Here is a 22,009-nt window from a genome sequence, read left to right on the forward strand (position 1 = left end):
ACCTTAAAACAGTATTGGTTGTTATAACTATTTTTAAATTTTAATAAGGGATTATTAAGAATAAAGACAGAAAGCGAATTGATTCATTTGAATTATGGGCATGGAGGAGATTATTAAGAATCCCATGGACTGCAAGAATGACCAATAAGAAGATTTTAGAGAATATAAAGACAGCATGATCCTTGGAGGCAATGATCATCAACTAAATAGAAGCTGATGTACTTTGGACATATTAGGCGAGCTGAAGAATCATTAGAAAAGACAGTTATGTCGGGGAAGATTGAGGACATGGGAAGGAGAGGAAGAGTTGGTTGGACAATATAAAGGAACTTACCAACTTGAACTTACATTTGCTGATAGAAAAGACAACAGGCCAAATGGGATGGAGAGCCTTTATTCACAACATCACTAAGAGTCGAAAACGACTGGGTGGAACATTAATGAATGTTTGCTAATTTCATTACATTACAATTACAATGTCCTAACGCACAACTTATTGCTTAAGGACATACTTGAAGAAGATGAGGCTTTATTACTCTAGTACTTGTGGTTTTAAAAATTCAACTCACCAGTAGATAATTCGTTCAACAAAGAAAATATTTTTTTTTCATAAAAGAGATAACTTATTTCGATTCTACATAAGGAGTATTCACAGTATTAAGGAAAGGGAAGATCAACTGGACAGCATATGGGACTTTTCATCTGCCAGATGGTATCTAAGGCGCTTAATTCCTTAAAACGAATAAAAGCAAACCGCATACTGAATGCGGTCGTCATGGAAATAATAACAGCGAAATTATCGAGTCATAAATCACTGATCAACCTAGTCAGAAAACAATATCTGACTATGAGTACCAAAAATATGCCGAAAAGATAAAGAGAATGATGAATCATGATGTACAATATCCTAATACTGATTTTGTATTTTCACATACTGGTACCGAAATAAATTCTCTGAACAGTCTAACTACACTATAGAACGTACTATAAATAATTACGCTGGTATTCTGGTAATGCCAAAGCTACATCCTTTGAATGTACATTTTTTTTTTTTTTTTTTTTTTTATTGAGCAAGGAATAAAAGAATATTTTCAATACATAATCTGGATTCAAGAGCTTATTAATCATGCATGAACTGAAGGATAATGGATAACGTTAGCATAAACATTTTACAGAATAATGATAGCATAAACATGCGGAGATTATCTGCTCAAGATATGTTTTTTTTTTTTGTCATAACATGAGTTAGTGGTTTAAAAGAATACTCATCATCCTAGTTAGTGAGAAAATCAAGAGATGGCAACTGAGCGAAGTTTTAGAGACTCAGATTATAGAAAATGATGGAGGGTGGTTTCATAAAAAGGATACCTCAAGCAGTATTCATGTGATTTGGGAATTGGTATGGGTATTAACTATAGTTACTGAAGTACCTACGACTATGAGACCAGGGATATGTATGTCTGGTAATTACATTGACTCTTGGCCTCTTTGTCTGTTTTTTGGGATGATTCCGAGATGAGAAACCTTGCTAGCAACCTTGACATATGAGAACTAATTCATTTTTTTTTTTTTTTTTTTTAAACTTATAAAGATTCCTTGCGTACTAGTCGGATTAGAAGCAAGGTCTGTCTAACAGTAGGATAAATGTCATGTGGTTTGAGTAAGGATTAAGGAAGAGGCGGAAGTGTCGTCATCACACTTTGTGATGTCAGACCAAATACATCACAAACATATTATAGTTGTGGGTGTCAGGTTAAAAGAACAGACGAGGAGAAAGTGGAAGACAGAACGAAAGGGGGAAATCCATGGATAGGATCTTGCATGATCGGCACTATCGATATTTGCACATTAGCTAGCGTCAATCCATTTCATTTTTTTTTACTTTTAGCTTTATTCTTCGTTTGACTGAAGAAAAGAAGATAACCTGGTTATAAAATTTATGTTAGAAGCAATTCAGTGGCCGAAATTCCACATTTGTTGGGAGTGGGGGAAGTTAGAGGATAATAATTGGGTTGAAGTTTCATTGTGCAATTTTTTCAGAGAAAAGAACTCATCAACCACAAAATTCCAGCCAATCAATCGATAAGCATCATGTTCATTTTATTCTTTATACTTACATCATGTTTGTGATGTCATGAGAACATTTCGAAACAATTAGAAGGTTATGATCTATCAGGACATTCAAAAAAATATCCGGGACACGTATATTTAACTTTTTGATTCTTGAATCGAATTGGAAAGCAAAAACAAAAAACCAACGGAGTTCATTGGGTGCAGTCAACAATGTCTTTGGACACTAACCGTTGATAATAATAATTGACGTTACTTCCAAGAGATCACAGTTATCATTCACACGTTAAAAATTGCAGTTTATTAAGTGAAATAAAATAAAATAAAGTAAAAGGTAGAATGAGATTTGTTGGTTTATCGAATGAAGATTAACTAGAAAAAAGTCAGTCAGTCACTATCACTCACCATCTATTAGTAGCGCTGCCTTTTGCAAACAAACAGAATGTTGAACTCTAACGCATTCACAATTGAGAACACAGGCCGTATATCATTCGGGCTAAAATTTAAGGAAAAGAGAATTTTATACGTGAATGTAATAGGCCTCTTGGACTCATGGGGAGACTACTATTGATTCTGGTGATGTCCGGAAGCACCATCACCAGAATCAATTGCAGAGAGAGAGAGAGAGAGAGAGAGAGAGAGAGAGAGAGAGAGAAAGAGAGAGAGAGAAATGCTTATGCTTTTGTGGTTGCTTCTTGTACTCAAGAAATGTGATAGCGGATAAAAAGATTGTGTTGTGTGTTAGTAGTGATTGTTTTAAGAAAATTTAGACGAGTTAATTTCATCTTTAACTATAGATGCATTACACATCACTTCAAGACGTTAATATGCTTAGTTGTTGTTTTTTTCTCTTTTTTCTATGTGGGGATGTTCACGTCATTACTCACATTTGCAATAACAGCGATAGCACTTGCTGACCTTCACTCTAAGTGTGATGGCCGATAGCCTTCCTTGGGCTTGATACTGTTCTTCTGAACCTTGGATTCAACCCCTGACGAAGGATAGAAACTTATTTAGTATCCGCAACCATGGTAACTAATCCAACGCAGCCCATTACGTATTAGGTGTCACTGGATAGAGAGTTGAAATCCATGAGAGATGAATTAAGTGATTTAAATGTCTATCGGGGGGAATCAAAGAGAATACAATTTGTTTAGTCTTGTTATCGAAATTATTGTAAAAATTGTCAGATTTTTCTTTCTATTATTACATCTATGTTTCAATTACTGCTTATATCTCTCCCTGTAACTCATTTACGAAAATAGAGAAAGAGGATGATGAATTACAATTACACCGCAAATAATAATCATAATACAGAAGTGAAGATTGAGAGGGTTAAAGGGAGATATTTATGTTTCGCATATTATCCTTGATCTAGATTTTTCTTTTGGTATGTATGATGAAAAAATAAAAAATAAAAAATTCGATGTCGTGAACTTTACACAGAAGAGATTACATAAATCTTTCGACTAAGCTGGGTCGAAGTCTAAAACTAGATCAAACCGCCTTCGGAACGTCCTGTCCCAATTTCTATCTCTTTTTTTTTTTTGCAATGACAGCTGCGGTAACTGGATAAATAACTGAATATCCAAACAGTTACTGCCCACATCTACAACGACTTATGAACGGTGCAAGGTAAGTAACGATGTCTTGTTTTATGATAGGAAAAAAATAAACAAATGTGTCGGGGGGGAGGGTTTAGAAATTAGCAGAAAAGATTTAAGACGGTAAGTTACTCATCAAGGATGCTAGAAGAAACCTGTTCCGGGGAAGAATGCTTAAAAAAAACTTCGTTGCATTGTTTATAAATATGTATTGGGGGTTCGAGGATTTCTTGACTCCTTGTTTATTCTTGGTAAATGTTGTTTATTCATTATTTCAACAACATCGTTCTACTAATCGCTTCCCTGTAAAGGTATAATTATATAAAACTAAAATAAATTATATAACCATAAAAATTAATATAAATTCCTTAGAGAAATATTTATATAAAATTATATAAATATTTCTCTAAGGAATTTATATTAATTTTAATTAATTAGTTAATATTAATTATTTAGTAAAATGCATATAAAATATTTTAATAAATTATACTTGATACAAATTATATTTGTATCAAGTTTATCCAAGTGTGATTAAACCAAGAATGCACTTGAATAACGTTCAGGACTGGCTGTCTTGTATATGGAAACAGATGACTTGCTATCAAATTGTCTTAGTATCCCATAATGCAAAGCACATTTCCTTTCAGATGTGTATACTGTTATATATCGTGAGACGAATCACTACTCAGATTTCATTATTATTATTATTATTGTTATTATTATTATGCGACACCTCACCTCCAGGGAGTCCAAAGACTCATCGAGGGAGAGTGTGCCAACAGCATCGAGCGATTGAACCCCTTCCAACTACTAACCGCGCTCAAACTTGCTTAACTTTTTGCTGAGTCATTAGTAGCAGAGGCTCTACTAATCGACCAACCTTTGCTGGCTTTTTGACATTTATTGAAGCCTCATCAATGCAAGATAGACTTTTGTGATATTTATGTTTTCTGTTTTATTATATTTATATTTGTTATTTTATTTTATTTATATTCAATTTATCCTTTCGTATTATTTTACTGCCTCAACATTAAATACTGCTTAGAAAAAGCTCTAAAGCAAACGGCTAAGCGATTCTTCCTCAACTGTAACACAGCAATTTAAGTAAACTTTTGTATAATTAGGAATGAATTACAATCATATAAAATATTCAATTTTATACCTATTAAATCCTGAAAATTGTCCACTACATGTGTGAACGAAACACACAAAACTCAGATTTGTAGATTCGAGTCTGATTTTTGTTTTGGGCTCCATCTTGGGGAGAAAAAAAAACGTTTGTCTGAAAATGTAAAGTAATAAATCAAAAAGTACACACTTTGAACACTAAAATGACAATAAAAATTCAGAAAACAATCTAGAAATAAGTTGCGATTAATTTTAAAGCCCTCCTAAATTCTAAAAAAAAATTGTGGATCCGCTGAATAAAAACGGTACGCCAGAATTAATGATGCCAGAAAAAATCTAAAACAAATAAAATTCCTTCTATCTAAAGAACAGCGTGACAAAATAACACTTCATGAAATCAAAAAGTATATATAACTTCATCCTCCTGATGATTGGAATTACTCAGAAACTGTGTCCCAAATCATGTTAGAAAAATACTGCGCATTACTTTGAGACCATGTGACGTCGCGGCTACAGAGCTCAACTGGCTGTCGTTAACAGTTTGTTTACTTGAAGAATGAGCTTTAGACCTCGTGACAATTCTGCTTCTCTTCAGTCCATTACCTTCATTTGCATTATATTACTGAGCTCTCACTTCTGCTGACTCCCTGTAGGAGAGTCCAGTCTCGTACAGGTGCATGAGTCTGTACCCACATACAGCCGTTAGTAGAAATGATGAACAGATTCGTGATAATAATATCACTTTGCACTTTAGTTCAAAAAGAAACTTTAATTTTTGAAGCATTTATGATAATGAACCATTAGATTTTTGAGATTACATTTCCGTTCATTATTGTTCTACAAATATCCTAAATTTTAACCATTTTTAAAAGGTTTTCTTATAAGTCGTTCGTTATATTTATGATATTTTTATCGCCCTCTCACACGCTTCGACTGTATGCAACGTACACATGATAGCTGTCCTTGAACAGGGAAGAAGTGAAGGAACTCAACAGACATGGAGAAATACTTAAAAAAAAAAAATACATGTTAGACTGGACTCTGAATCTTGTGGTCAAAGAATATTTTATAATTAAGAAGACTGAAGAAGAGAAGAAAATCAGAATGAAGGTAGAAAAAGTGGCATTTACAGCCTTTCAATAAAGATCGATCATATGCTTAAAACAACGTTAATGAAAATTGGCGTAATTTGATGTCTTTGTGTCTGTTCAAGCAGTTCATGAAGCTTCCTAGGGAAGCAGTCCGTCTGTCTGATTCCTCATTACTTCTTGGTTTAGTTACATATCAGAGGCTTACTCTTCAGTAAGCGGCAGGTGCCACAGATTGGGTCATTAATTAATTAGCTTCAAATAAGGAACAGCATCAGTTGGGTACCATTCAGATGGGATGGAAAAACTACTAATAAAGTCATTCAATGACCATTTTCCGAAACACTTCAAAACATTTACTAAGTTGCGAGGAATGCCGTAGTAAATAAACCAGGAATACCTGATTTACTTTTTAGGATTTTATTTTAGCTATCGCTGTGATATTACAATGTCAAATCAATTGTGCTAGTTGTTCCTAATGTCAGAGTCAATATTTACGTATAATAACCAGTAGTTGGGGATCTATAATGTCACGTTAATATTAAAAATTCGCGTAACACATTAAAACATTAAAAAAAAAACACTTATTTTTAATGAAAATCAAAATATCAATACTTTTAAGCTGTATGATATAACACTTGGAAATTAAAGATCAACGTTGAATTCCGTAATAAAATTAATGGTAAAAAATTGAGTAGAAATAAATGAAAAACAGAGTATGTTACTAGATGGCAAGCGCGAAACAATATGCCAGCAATCAATGATACTCTGTGGTTGAAAAGATCTAGTTTCGAATCCCGTTTAAGACGTGAAGAACCTTTTATAAGGATTTTAATCTCTGAGTGATTTATTCGATCTCATACACTGCATAATTCCTTCCCAAAAACGTGGGTGTTTTCATTCCGTAATTCATCAAAAAAAGTACAATTTATAGACAGTAACTAAATTCGTAACCCCTAACTTCTTCGGCCGTAATTTCAAAACCATCTAACCCGATAGTGTAATATGATAGTGGTGCTATTATATTTATTACATTACAATGTACAGTGTTTATTACTGGCAACTGACATCAATTCCATATAAATTAAACTTTAAACATTAAAAATTAATATATTGTGCGAGTTTCTCATCATTGGCCTTTTGAGAATAAAAGTCGCGCTGAGATTCAGCAGTGAAATAGTGATAAAGGAGAGAAGAAGGTCTCAGTTGACCAGTTTTAGCTGTTGATCCACCGGGTACTTCTAAAACGGTCGTTTGACTTTCCACTAATTAAAGAAAAAATCCAAAGAAAAAGAAAATACAGTACACTAAAATTCTAACAAGATTAAACAGACAGATAAAAATAATATAAAAAAATACTATAAAACCAGTATACGAAGTATAAAAGTCTGTAGAACCTAACAAACGGATAAAACCAACCAAAACACGAGAACAAATTGCGGAGATCTGGCCCAAGAGATTCCGCCCTAAAATGGCTCAGGACCGCCTCGATTTTAGCCTTCGCAATATAAATATAAATATATATTTAAAAAAACTAAGTCCTTATAAGGACTGGCTTAAAGGGGCGAAGCAAGAATGCTTTTCATATTCCCCGTTATCTGTAGAGGACAGTGTAGGGATAAGGTGTTAATGAGCTATTAAAGCTCTGATCATGGCAGGAGGGTAACAGCAACAGCCGAACCTCAGTTAAAACTTCATTGATACAGCATTGCCATCCATTACCCTCCAAGGGTATTGGATTGAATGAATCAATCACCGCATCTCACGGTCGATTCGATTCATATTCCTCCTTTTATTTCAAAAATAGATAAAAATAAACTTAAATATTATTCATCAGTTCATATTATTTAAAATAAGTGGTGTATTAATTTTATACAGTAATCATCTTTGTAAATTTAAATATACTTATCGCAAAAATTATCACTTTCTTAATAATATATTAGAAAAATAAATATTTGCTATGATAATAGAAAGAAAATTAAAACACTTTCAAAATTGGGGACCGGTACCTTAATATTTACCTTAGTTTATTATCGTGTAGACGTTGGTAACATTCTGCTCTACAGAATTTTGCAAGGCAGCAAATATTTTCTTTTCAACAGTGTGGTTAATTAGAAAATCTGTACTATAATCGTTTTAATTTATTATTAATTGAAAATAGTTTTAAATTATAATTTATAATTTAATTTACTAGACTCTGAAATAATAAATTTTATAGAATGTTATGTATGTATATAAATATCTTCCCAAGATAATACTTGTGGGCATCATAAACATAAATCGACACTAAATATATTATATGATTATTATTTTATGTTTTATGTATTATAATTTATTCTTTATTTAGAAAAAATCTCGTTTTAAATTCTCGTATATGTGACTAGAGGGGGGGGGGGGCTCATATTGCGATATTATGTGATAAATAGTACAGTTTCTTCATCAAATCGAACATTATTAACGTATCGGTCATCCACTTCAAATTGCTCTTACGCAAACTGTGAATTGATAGATTCGAGTCTTAACTGGTGCAATACATATAAAACAGGACTCATCTCCTCAATGTTAGTGATTCTTGTATATCACGTGATCATCATTCGGCACTCTAATAAGTTGTAAAAACCTTTGACCAGACATTTAGTTGGGAAAATAATTTGGCGCGTAAAAAGAGTCCGTTGCCTTTCCATAAATATATCATCACAAAAAATACGCACGGAGTATCCTGTACGACTTGGAGTAGAAAGGATTAAACTCCGTAGTGAAGACAGAAAATCTTAAGTTAAAGAGCGAGGTGAGTTATATTTAGGTGCCTTTGAATGAATATAAAAATTAAACAGAAATTAACTATAATTATATTATTATTATCCTATACTATAATTTAGCATAGTTTTACTCAAAATATTAATTATTATTAATTAATATGTTATGACACTATTTCATATTTTAAAGAAAGTTGGTTTCGTATAAAATATTATTTTAAATTTCTTCAGTTATTTTAAAAAGTTCTAAAATTAGCAAGCACACCTTTAAAATTTTAATATCATTTTATTACAATAAAATGATATTGAAACAATGGTTTGATTCATTCAATCCAATACCCTTGGAGGGTAATGGATAGCAATACTGTAGCTAATGAAGCTCTAACTGAGGCTCGGCTATTGCTGTTACCCTCCTGCCATGATCAGAGCTTTAATAATTAAAGCCCTATAACCTTATCCCTACAATGTCCGCTACAGATAACGGGGAATATGAAAAGCATTCTTGCTTCGCCCCTTTAAGCCAGTCCTTATAAGGACTATGGTTTACAATGATTATTATTAATCGGTGATTAATACCCTTGGAGAGTAGTGGATAGCAATGCTGTAGCCAATGAAGTCTTAACTGAGGCTCCGCTATTGCTGTTATCCTCCTGCCATGATCAGAGCTTTAATTTAATAACTCAATGATTCACAATGCACGAAAAACTTGTGCTTTCAGTGTAAAATTGACTTTCTATTAGTTTCAAAACGTGACTTGCCATTAGCTGTAAAATTGGCTTTATATTTTTCTGGATGAACCCTTCTCCTAGATTTCTCTACTTTGTCTATGTTGAGCTTTTCTATGACAATGAGCTCCGATCATCTCTTTAATCTCACCCTTCTGATGTCTTTTTTTTGTCTTGTAACTCTTTTTTTATCTCTGAAATAGAGATAGAAAGAGAGCTAAATCTTTTTCCATCTCTGAGATTATTTTTGTCCACCTTTAAGCGCTCTTTCTTGCGATGCGTCCCGCGCATTGACATTTGGATCTTTTAATGGCTGATACAATTATTGTTTCATAATGCTTGAGCTTCAGTTCAAATATTTACCTTTCTACCTTGAAAGATAATATCAGTGAGATTTCCATTTTTATCTGCGTAGTCCTCATTTTCAGGTTTTTTAAACTGAAAAGAGCCTCGCCTGCCGTACATTACTAAACTGACAAAACATCTCCTAAAGGAACATTAAAAACAAGATGAAAACATTAAAAAATATAATATTTCATTTTGGAGTTGAGAAAAGCAGAAATTAAACAGTGAAAAGTAGGATAAGAATGGCAATTTTTCTTTTGCAAAAGTATATTTTTCCTCGTGTAAATCTATTTTCCTTTTACTTATTACACCCAATGGCCTGTTATGATTTATTTTATATGGAGTTCCACCTTTCCTCTCCCTGTCCTTGAGGACAGTTGAGCCCTCCTAATAAGGGATTAAGCATGTATTTCATGACTGTAGATCCGTGTATGTGTGTTCACGGAGCCGGTTTGCCTGTTCTGAGGGGCGAAAAAACCCGAGTTTCCCGGTGGGGGAAAAAACCCTACCTCCGTATGAGACTGCTAACTCACCTTTAGTCGAAAGATACCCGATAAAGTTCCTCGCGTCACAGACAGGAATAGGAATATAATCCTTTCTTTTTTTTTTTTCACACAAACGGAGTGGTGCTACCGACTACGATATGTTCATGATGTTCTGTTTTAATATTAGCATTTTCTGTTTTTATCTTAGTAGAATTATGACTGTGATAAAATAAAATGACTTTACTAACTAAATATATAATCACATCCTTTTTTTTCTGTCGGTGCTTTTTCATGTCATAGTATAACCTATTATGGGTGTCATTATTAGGCTAGAGATTTCGTCTTCAGTCTGTTGTCAACTCATATGTCCTCAGATCGACTTGTCTGAAAAAAAAAAAGAGTTCTTTTCCAAGATAAACAAGCAACGTCCTTGTCTAGTGCATGTTAACCTTGAAAATTATCAAGAACAGAAAAGTCTCTTCACACAAGCAAGATCTGAATCTTTCCTTAACTGTAGTTAAGAAAAGGTTCTTTTAAAATCATTGAACAACAAAGTATCTCATCAAAGCGCTTAGTCAAGCACTAGAGGACAAAAATTATCTAAAATATCGAAGTAAGCGAAATCATGAAATAAATTAATTCTTATTAAAAATATTACAAAACAGTTGAAAAATTGTCAGGCTAATTATATAAGCTTACTAACAAGTAAAGTACTTTTCCTCTTTATTTGTTAGCATCGAAATATTTCTCTATCACACACACATTCTGTGATGCGGTGGCCTGTTTCCATCAAAGGGATTCTGGAGAAATCAGCGCAAGTATTCCAAAAGCAAAGGGGGATTCTTTATCACTTTGATGAAACATTACGCCGGATTACATTTAAGAAGTCTGAAGTGGTTAATGCCGTGTTTGGTTCACAGAGGAGAAGTTGCGGCTCTGTCTCCTCTCCTCTCTTCTACATGCAGCGTGAGTGATATCCTTCCCTTCCATGGCCAACTGTAGTTCAGCATCTCCTCCATTCTGGAATACAGTAGTGATGCAGTTCTTCCGCAGGTAGCCTACTACATAGATAGATACACAATTGAACATGATATACGCATAATTCATCAGTTGGAGTATAATCTTCCATCTATACTGTTAAACGTGAGTGTGGATATAAATAGACACCTTTTTGACCCACTCTACCCTAGGATTTCCTCCTCACCACTTGGTATCGTTTATCTACTTTCTCCATCACTCTTTTAATTCTGAGAACCATTCTCTCTGGGCCTTTCTGGCTTCACATCTGGTTTGATTTTCTGTACTCCAAATAAACAACCACCGAAGTATTTTTCTTCGTAGCTTTAGTGCCCATAAGCACCAACTCACTTCGTTTTTCTGATTCCATTCTTAAGCAGAAAGACATGTGATATTTTCCCCAAGCAACGATCTATTGAAAATAATTAATCTACCAGCCAGAATACCAAACAACCCTTCCCATATACACCCAACAGTTTTGATTTTTTTTTCCATAAATAGTTTCTTTTTATCTATATTCTATAGTTGACCTCTCCTGTCTGTACCTCAGACCATAAGCTAGTACACATTTCATTATCCAGTGTAAAGCTCTCTCTCTCAGCCACTCTTAATCTCATATCCTTTGGCTGGTTAAAGTTGAATGCCTGCCGTTCGGTACTTCTGTTTCACCTTTTCATCGTCAGACTATTGCTTCCATTCTCCACCTCCAAATACTTGCTCAGATCGAGTTGCAAAACTTATTCTCATCTTCTCTTGTTGAGGAATGAAAGTGTTCATTCCCAGCTGCATTCCAAATTCCTCTAATATTCAAACCTTGATTCTCCAAGGATTCGCCGCTGTTGCCGCGAAGATCATCAACCAACATGAACTCGAGCGGTCTTATCATATGGAATATGCTGCCATACCACCTCTAAAACAGACTTTTTAATAGAAAGACTATAAGAAGAGAGTCATAATTCATTATTGCATCATCCTTATCTTAACATATCCAACGAATTGCTTTTATTTCCTTTATAAGAAGTAGTTCTCCTTGACGTTTAGTTGACAATTTTTTCCTTCTTCGACTTTATTCCTATTCAAGCGAGGTTACTGCAGAAGATCAAGCTCTTGCACTCATTTCTGTCTACAACCATATTCTTCTTCATCCAAGATCTTGGAAGGCCTCCCCGCTGAAGTTGTCCAGCCACCGTGTTTAGTTTTTGCTTCTGGTAGCTTTATCTCAGGCGCTCGACTTCCGAGAGTTTTTGTCTCGCCGCGTAACATGACCAAACCACCCGAGCCTTGATTTCCTGATCTTTCCAGATACTTGAGTTACCTTAATTGTACTCCTAACCAGTGAGTTTTTTTTTATCTTATTCAGTCTTGTAATATCACTTGCAGGGCACTTTTGTATCGCACAGTATACTTGAAACATTCTTGTAGTTCATTCACCCTGACCTGCATGTGACCCTAGACATGTCTGTGCCATGTATTGTTATCCTCCCCCCCTCCCGCTGCTTCATTGCAAGACATTTATTCTGTCGTATTTCTACCGATCTGCCTTGCTCAATTCTTTCTTCTACTTTGTCCACAGACTTTGTGGAAATCACTTAATTAATTAGTCAATTTATATTATTAATTGAAACTTAATATGATTAGCTGACAGTGGTTGCAATGCTGAATTACCAGTGTTCTACCGTTGATTTTTTTTTCTGTTATAGCATGCACTTTTGTTTGAATCACATCATGCTCAAGATGCCTATGAAGTGCGGGCGAAAATTTTATGGTATTAAATAAATAAAGTTGTGCATCATTAAACAGAAATCTAGATATAAACCTGTCTTCCGTTCATAATGGTATCTCTCCGCAATATCTAAAATTGGTGCTCCTGCAATAACACCTGTTTAATATCATTTCAGAGCAAGCTTCTTATACTCATCTGATATTTGCCTTACAACAAATCAACTCCCATATTTAGTTCATTTTAAAAAAGGAAAAAGAGAGAGAGAGAGGTCTGCTAACAAACTAACTAACGACCTGTTGCCTTTGTCCTCAATCTTCTCTTAAATAACGGAAAACGTATTTTAAAATGACAACTTCGTCTCTCGTCAAGAAACGTACTATCCTGTAGGAATTCTGCCATTTTGTAGACCAAAATATATAAAGGTAAACATACATAGGAAAAAAGTTCAGAGAAATCCGTGCTCACGCACTTGACATATATAGAGAGCTATTCAGCAAAGTTCTATCTTATGATCGGTCTTCTTCTACACGCTGTAATTGGGTAGTAGCCAATTTTCTGTCTGGTTATTTACTGTATGATCGGAAATGATCGCATCATTTGCAGAAGTAGATTAACTACAGCGTACACTCCAGGAAATCGCTTTTTGTGTCCTTTGGTTTTAAACTAACCTTGAAAAAACGAGCATCAAGGATTGTTTATTCAGTAAACTCCTCGGTAACTTCGTCAATAGCGAGACTAATCTTTGGCTGGAAAGATCTGGATTTGAATAATTTCCAGAACTCTAGCAGTCCTTAAAGGGTGTTTTCAGCTAAAGGTAAGTTGGTAGATGTCATACGACGGACTCTCAGAGTCATTGCTCTTAGAAACTAGTGTTTTGTTCATTTTAGAAACCTGACAAATCATCCAGAGAATAATCCATCTTCAAAGATATAGCAGCCTAAATGAATAGAATTAAACTTCCTGTCATAGCATTAAGTTGATATGAAGCCAAATTAGTTGATCTTGAGAGAGAACTGCACGTAACACTACTGGAAGATGATATGAGGTAATTTTTTTCCATAGAATGAAAATTTTGCTCTTCACTATGATCTTCAGTAGTTCAGTTAAAAGATGAGGCAACACAAAATGATTAGAAATAAGGTGAATCAGCTGGTGTCATAATGGCGAAGAAGGAGATTTTTTTTTCTCTTCCATAATCCTTTTTCTCAGGTATTATATAACGCATAACATACAAACCAACCAGTAGACACACATAGTTCACAAACATGGACGATTATGAAAATAAGGGTAAGCCCCCTTTTTTTTTCAGTTCGAATTTCTTTCGGAATATTGCTGCAATGTTGGCCTAGGAGTATGCGTTATGCTATGATTAATTTTCGAGAGATTACGTGTCTAAAACATAATTTATGTAATTTAAAATGTAATTTATGTTACTTTGACTAAAGTGGGAAGCATTCAGTTTTTTTTTTTTTTGTTGTTTTCTTTTGTTTCGGTTTCCCCTTTGGCTAATCGCTATTAATCGATTGGTCACAAATAAGTCCCTCTATTATAGCCAAACTCCTAATTAATTTTGAATATCGCAAATGTATTGCATTATATTGACTTGTTCAATTAGAAATATAATACAAAACAACCACGCAGTATCCAATTAAAGTTAAATAAAATGAAAGATTCTTAGTGCTGAGGTAACTACATTTAATTACTACTATCTTTATTTCGAAAAGAACTGAACTCACCTCTTGTATCACGGAACAAAGTACGAAATCCCAAACATGTAGGGGACCATTGACAAAACAAAAATAGAAAAACATGAAGATTTCAGCAACTGCTTCGTTTTCCCAAAATATACGCGATAAAAACATCTCGTATCTCAAAAGTCATAGGTTACGACTGTCATATTTCACCTATGACCTTGGATTACCTTGACCCACCTAACTCCCTGACTGGTACTCACGCACGCGCACGCACGCACGCACACGCACGCGCACACACACACACACACACACACACACACACACACACACACACACACACACACACACACACACACACACACACACACACACACACACCTGATGCAAGCTTGCGTCATGGAAGTGTACCCTCTTTTGATATCATGTTGATGCGACCTTTGAATCCATTCGACATCTCTCGTCCCTTCTCCTTGGAATGCCAATGAACGAAAGATGATTTTTCCACTCATTCACAGTCAAATGAAAAAAAAAACAAACTAGACAAAAACACGTAGAAAGTATACATAAAAAGTACACATAAGAAAAAAAAAATTAGCCACAGTAGCAGACCAGTGAACCAAAGCACCAAGCACCATCTTCATATTTTCCAAGTAGCATTTTTGTCTGGGTGGAAGTTTATTAATATTAATATTAATCAAACTATCAAAAACTATTATGTTTGCCTTTCAATTTTTCTGTCGTTTTTGATCAGAATCTCGTGAGCAAACTTGGATCAGGGCATCCATCTTGTTCTGCATTCACTCTATTATGGATCACTATTCGGATAACATCGCTATTATTTTAATCCTACTTGTATACTTGTTTTAATGACAAATATGATACGTCATATTAATTTTATTTCAATATATTAAGGATACTATTTATAATATTTCGATAATATACTAATGTATCACACCGACTCTACTAGAGATGTGTAGTAGTTACACTATACTCTTATATATAGCAGATATAGTTGCATTGTTCTTCTTTATTTCTGCAGGTAAACATTTAATTATTTTTAAACGAAAAAATAATTCAATATAGGACTAGAAAAAATTGAGAATTCTTCGATTTCTAACACACTTTCCTTCCTAACCCAAACTATCTTATAAAGTAGTACTATTGCAGTTTAACTGCTGAATGTATGCTCTTCTCGTATCAGTCTTATATTTCTTCTTATGATAAAATCATTTCAGTATCTGTCGACTTCCTCTCAATCGCATTCACCACATATAGTAAATGATATCTGTGTACATTGTCGAAATAAGCATCAGGATAACACTGTATTTCAAACAAACCTAAAGTGTGATCAGAGATAAACTAAGGCTGATCCCATTTTCCACGCTTCTAGAAAGGCATTCCAGTTTGTGATAAAACAAGTCAGTTATTCGGGACCGTTCTTCCTTCAAGATGAATTCTAGTCCATGTAATGTTGTTAGACACTGGTCTAGCGAACGCCCGACATGTTCCATTTTGTTCCGAAGTTTTTCGATTGGGCTAAGATTGAGATTATCTACATGTTGGTGAAGTTTTTCCACATGATTTTCCTCAAACCATGTAGCAATACTTGCTTTACGACACGACACATTATCCTACTGTTCTACAAAACTGTCACAGTGTAGAAAATACTGCATTATCCATAAGTGTTGCATATTTGTCAACGATCATCTTTGCAGACACCACAAAAAAGTCATCTTAAATGTTGGGAAGCTCCTGGTGATTATATCTGTGTCACCAAGCGTCACACTTTATATGTACACTTCGGGTATAGGGCCCTCGCTGGCTCATTCGTCGATAGGAAAAAGGTTGCATCGTGTTTACACTTCATGTAGCAGTGACAATGTTCTCCAGTGCGGTCTTATGCTGCTGATTGCAAGGGATAATTGGTTGGCAGATGCGAAGCTAGTCTTCCCTAGAAATTGGGACTACGGTCATTATGTAGTATCCTAATACTAACCTGAAACGATGTAGAGTCTTGGAAGTTTTGGTTGATCGTTTCCACATCAAACTGCTCAGATTTCTTCACCAGTTTTCTGAGCAAACTTTCGCCCTTTGTTGTTAGATTCATGTGTGCTTTTGAATTCTTCTATTTGTTGGGTAAGACTGAAACAACTCCATCAACAATAATGTTGCCTACAGTTGATTCTGGTCGATGCGATCTCTTACCAATGTAACGAGAAGATTAGGTCACTTATATGACGTTCTATGACAATACATCTTTCGGAGACTGTAAGTTCTTCTTAGACTTTGAATGTGGGCTGTTGAACAAGCCATAAAAATCCTCACTTAATCGGGAAGTCATTTTTAATGGCCTTAATGAATATATTGTTCTAAGATCACTATAAAATTTTTGTTTCAACAAGATTAACAGCACTTGAGATTTCTCTGCAGATGTTATTTAAAAAAAAAAAAGTCTAATTATAAAATTACGTGGTAACTTATACGAATTTTCAGTAATTTAAAAATGTTATATAAATTTAAAGAAACATGTAAGACAATCCGATTTTCTCTTAATGTAAAAACCTCTTAGGGCAACTAACACCATAATCTGAGAATTATACTTTTCATTTAACTAACACCATAATCTGAGAAATATGAAAAGTATATATATATATAAATAAAAAGTATGTATATATATATATATATATATATATATATATACTTTTTATTTAACTAACGGTCAATTAGTGGCACGTTTTTGGAAGCTGTTATACTTTAGGAATTCTAGTTGTACTTGAACTCCTTGAAAAAACAGGTATGGAATTTAACAGTTATGCCATAAAAGTCTTATTTATAAGAAGATTATTTCAGGGATGAATCCATCACAATGTGTACTCGAAAGTGTAGAGATAAATTTAAAAAAATACACGCTGTACACTCTAAATTAAGGGTTTGTAAAGTTATTACTATTATTTATTACATGACATCTTCCCAGAGTCAGGACTCATTGCGGGGACCACTACACCTTATAACAGTACAGTCCACTGTCTACGCTACACTATCTGCCACTCATTGCCACATAGTATTTTGTCTATTAATTACGTGTGGTCTATATGAAGATTTCTATTTGTTATGAGAAAATCGAACTGATTTTTTTCCCCCGTTTGGAAGGAGCATGTCTCGTCATTCCAACTGCTTTGGGGGGTTTAAATCATCTTATGGCTCATCCAAGTCCTGTATTGAAGTGATTGGGAACCAGTGTTCTAAAATATGCCATTTCTGCTTTAACGCAATGATGTATGACCTTCAAATGAACGTTCACAACGGCTAAGCTGGGTTCATAGGTTAAGCCCTACCTTCGTGTTCGATGTCGGTGATAATAAGTTTCGATAAAAAATAAATTAAATTTTCGGTGATAATTTAATTATCGATCAACAGTCCGTCAGTAATAACACTGGCGTTATCAGTAAAAAAGTTATTAAACCACTGAGAGAAACAATGGCGTTATTGTGTAATGAAAAAAAACATAACTTGTTGCAAATATTTTTATAAATAATTGTGACATCAGTAACGACGTCAGTAATGACAGGTTATAGAATTGAAAACTTCAAGTGACATTTTCCACAGGCATTTTAGGTTTTCGCAAACAGGTGAAAAATATCACTGAAGAACTGGTGAAAGAGTATGGCTTGTAGATCAACTACCAGCAATAATTTGCTGCCAATAAAGCACGAACAGTTAAGTTATAAAAGTTATAAAATATTGGTATAAAGTATAGCTGCCTAATACTGGAAAAAATTATTCCAGTGAATAAGCAGTCTAAAAATAAAAGGAAAAATCGTTTAAATTATCTGAAAAAAAAAAAAAAAAACTCCCCGGCGGGGTCGAACCCCGGTCTCCCGCGTGACAAGCGGGGATACTCGAGGAAAAGAGTAATGCTAGGAGGTCGTGTTTATCTTTGGGAAAGTGACAACGATATGAGGATGAGGGGGGGGGGGGGGGAAACCACTATACTACCCAGGAACGCGCTACGCAATTTCACATTAGTTAAGAAAAAGTTGAAAATGTATATACAAAAACAGTTATAATTTGCAATTCTTGTTGATAATAATAATAATAATTATTATTATTATTAAATTCTTATAGTTGATTAGATATAATAATAATATAATATTATAATAATTAGATACAATGAATATAAAATACCGAATGTTTCATTTCGAAAGGTTTTGTAGAGAAAATGCTTGTGACGTAATATTAATATTAATAATTCTATGAGATCAGCTAACTCAGATTCAGTTGCAAAAGTCCATAATATGATAAAGATTCCTCTCGTTACGACAAGAATTGAGTTCAGATCTTTTCCAAGTAAAAATGCTTGCAGAATGTCCGACCAATTCATGTCAGTTTACTTCGACTTACCTCGCTTCAGTATGTGTGTACTATCTATGAGATCAGATCAGATCGATAAAATACCTGCTTGGTAAATAAAATACACAGGATTTTTGTTCATAGTATTGAACAATAAATTGTGTAATGATAAATTATATATAAGATACGAGAATAATTTCTTTAGAATATCTATTAATCTAGCTTATTATAGATTCAGAAGTGCAATTTATGGAATATCTTTATTTGTTCACCATTTTAAATAATAACCATAATATAGTTTTACATAAATAGTTTTAGAAAACGAAACAGTTTTACATCTAAACTTGCACTTGCCGGATACGTGTTCATTTCTAGACACTCACAAACTCTTGATGTATAGATTTATTTCAATTTAAAGACCTTTATTTTAAGAGCCTGTGTAGCTCAGCAGATGTGGCGTTTGCATACTGCCGCGCTTGGCCGCACGAAGGAAGACTTGGTTTCGAGTCTAGTCGGCGACTAGAGGAAATTTTTCTAAGCCTTTTTTCGACCGGTTCCCGAGTTAGTCGATCTCTGGCACGGCAAGCAGGTTTTTCGTCCTGTAAACTCAAGAAAATCGACCGTAGAACCCACATTATTTCAGACATTAAATATATATTGTGTTAGGGTTAGGGACCACGAGATGGCGGCACATTTGAGCCGTCTCTCTTCACTGCGTACCGCTTAATAATTAGTGATAGCCTTGGGCCATCTGTCTCTGATTGGGTACCAGTGGAGATTGAACTGCCCACTCAGTCTCCAAAAGGTTAGATAGGGCTAAATGGCCTCGTCTACTCCCGTATACGGGAATAAAAAGGCGTTAGCTGATTTTTTTTTTTTTTATTTTAAGATGGTATTCTCCGCCAGTAGTGTCCGGCGCCTACATGCAAAACTTTAGTTGGCGTCCTGATACCCCCCCCCCCCAATAAAAAATCACTTTATAAAAACGTTTTAGTGAGCGAAATATATTAATAAGTTTATTGAACAAAAAGCAGAAATTACAAAAAAAAGTATAAAAAACAATAAACATACAAGAAGGGTACAAAAACAACAAAAATAATTTGAAAAAAAAAAAAGTAAATAAATAATAAGATAAATAAATAATAGTAACTTACAAGTATATAAAATAGGAACATATTAAACATTATTGAGTAAAGAAATAGTTAAATAAATATTTAAACAGAAAGAACAATCACTTAATTAATTGAACTTTTCTAGTTTTCAATAATGAAAATTCCCGAATATTATCATGTATATCAAGTTGATCCCAAATATCTGACTCTATTGATATAATGGCAAGATTTCAAAGTCTGTCTTGTACCATTGTGCAGCTCAAGTATTTTTTAATAATTTTAAGTTTAGAAAAGGACCGTTCTGCTGATGCTACAGACACCGGTAATGACAAAAGAATCCGAAGAGCAATTCATTATATGTACTGAATTATCAGATAATTCAGTAAATATACTGAATTATCTGATATATATCGTTTTTAAAATTAGAAATAAATGGTTGATAGTGTAAAATGTCTTCGCATAAATCGTCTGTGTCAATGTCTGAATGATTCTCGTGTGTTAATTTTTGTCGTAACTTTTTACAACAAGATAATAAATATTCTTTATTTTGTGAAGTACTTAACAAATACAAAAACCGAAATGAATTGATATGTTCTTTTAATAAGGTAAATCTTTCCTTCAAAGATTGTAGTATTTGTTTATGCAGAGAAAAAAAATTACTTTAAATGAAATTTCAGGATCTACTATATTTTTATTTTCACGTTCTTAATCAAATTGTGTTGTCTTTTTACGTTGCCTTAGTGGTCTACTACTACAAAATACAGATTCTGCGTCAAATTTTGCTGCAATTAATTTTAGCTTTCTACAATTTCTTTGAAAGTTTCATCAGACCTATAATCATTTAAAAATTGATTTAGATCATTCAGTGCATCTAAAGTAAGTTGGAGATTCATAGATGAAGACTGCAGTATTTTGCTGACAAAATTCACTTTATTTAAAATATCATACCAAACTTTGGCGCCTTTACTATCCTGGCGCCTGTGTGCGAAAACATTTGGAATAGTCCGTTTAAGTATTTGCATATTATGACTGATTGGTATTCTGTCATGTTACTGAAAGTCTAGTGCTGCCATCCACTGAGATGAAAACACACTATTGTTAAAATACAATATAATGACAATATCAGGAGAAGCAGCACACGTGTGCTGTATGCGTGGGGGGGGGGGGATATGTAAAAGTATTGGAGTTAGACTTAAAAGCTTAGTTACAATGGTCACTAGAAAAGGTTGGTGGGGGGGGGGGGTAGGTCGATAAGCGTATACCTGAATCTTCTGATTTCTTTATCACGCCTCTAAGACAGAACTAAACTTAAGGTTTTTATTTAGTGTTTTAGTAGCGCCTAATATTTTAATCGCTCTTTTGCTAGTCTTTTCCCCTACTCCTTAATAGATAGATAAATAAAAACCTTAAGTTTGGCTCTGTCTTAGAAGCGTGATCAAAAATCAGAAGATTCAGGTATATAAAAAATTAATTTTTTAATTAATTAATTGTAAAATGTTAACCATGAATAAAATCTTATACAGTATTTGAAGTTTTTATTTTTATTTAGTTTTTTCTAGAAATTTTTTTAATCTTTTCTGCCCAAAAGACGTATTTCCGGATTATTTTAATTTATATATTAAAGTGATTTAAATCTGTTGTTATTAGGAACTGTTTCAATTACAGTATTCCATTGCCATTAAATAGCAGATATTTTTCAGAAATTTGTTTACCTTTCAGTACCATTTCGATTAAAAAAAAACTTTTTTTTTATTTATCAAATAATTAATCATTACACTTACGTACACTTAATAATTTCGTTTTAACCTTTTCGAGATCGGAAATAATAATAAAAAAAAAGATATAAAACAAAATGCCGAATAAAAATTTCATTTTAAATGTAATTTAGTAGAAAAGTCCAGAAGAACATTAA

The sequence above is a fragment of the Typopeltis vanoorti genome, chromosome 1 (assembly GCF_054136105.1).
Source record: "Typopeltis vanoorti isolate ZY-2024b chromosome 1, IOZ_Tvanoo_1.0, whole genome shotgun sequence".
Taxonomy (NCBI): Eukaryota; Metazoa; Arthropoda; class Arachnida; order Uropygi; family Thelyphonidae; genus Typopeltis; species Typopeltis vanoorti.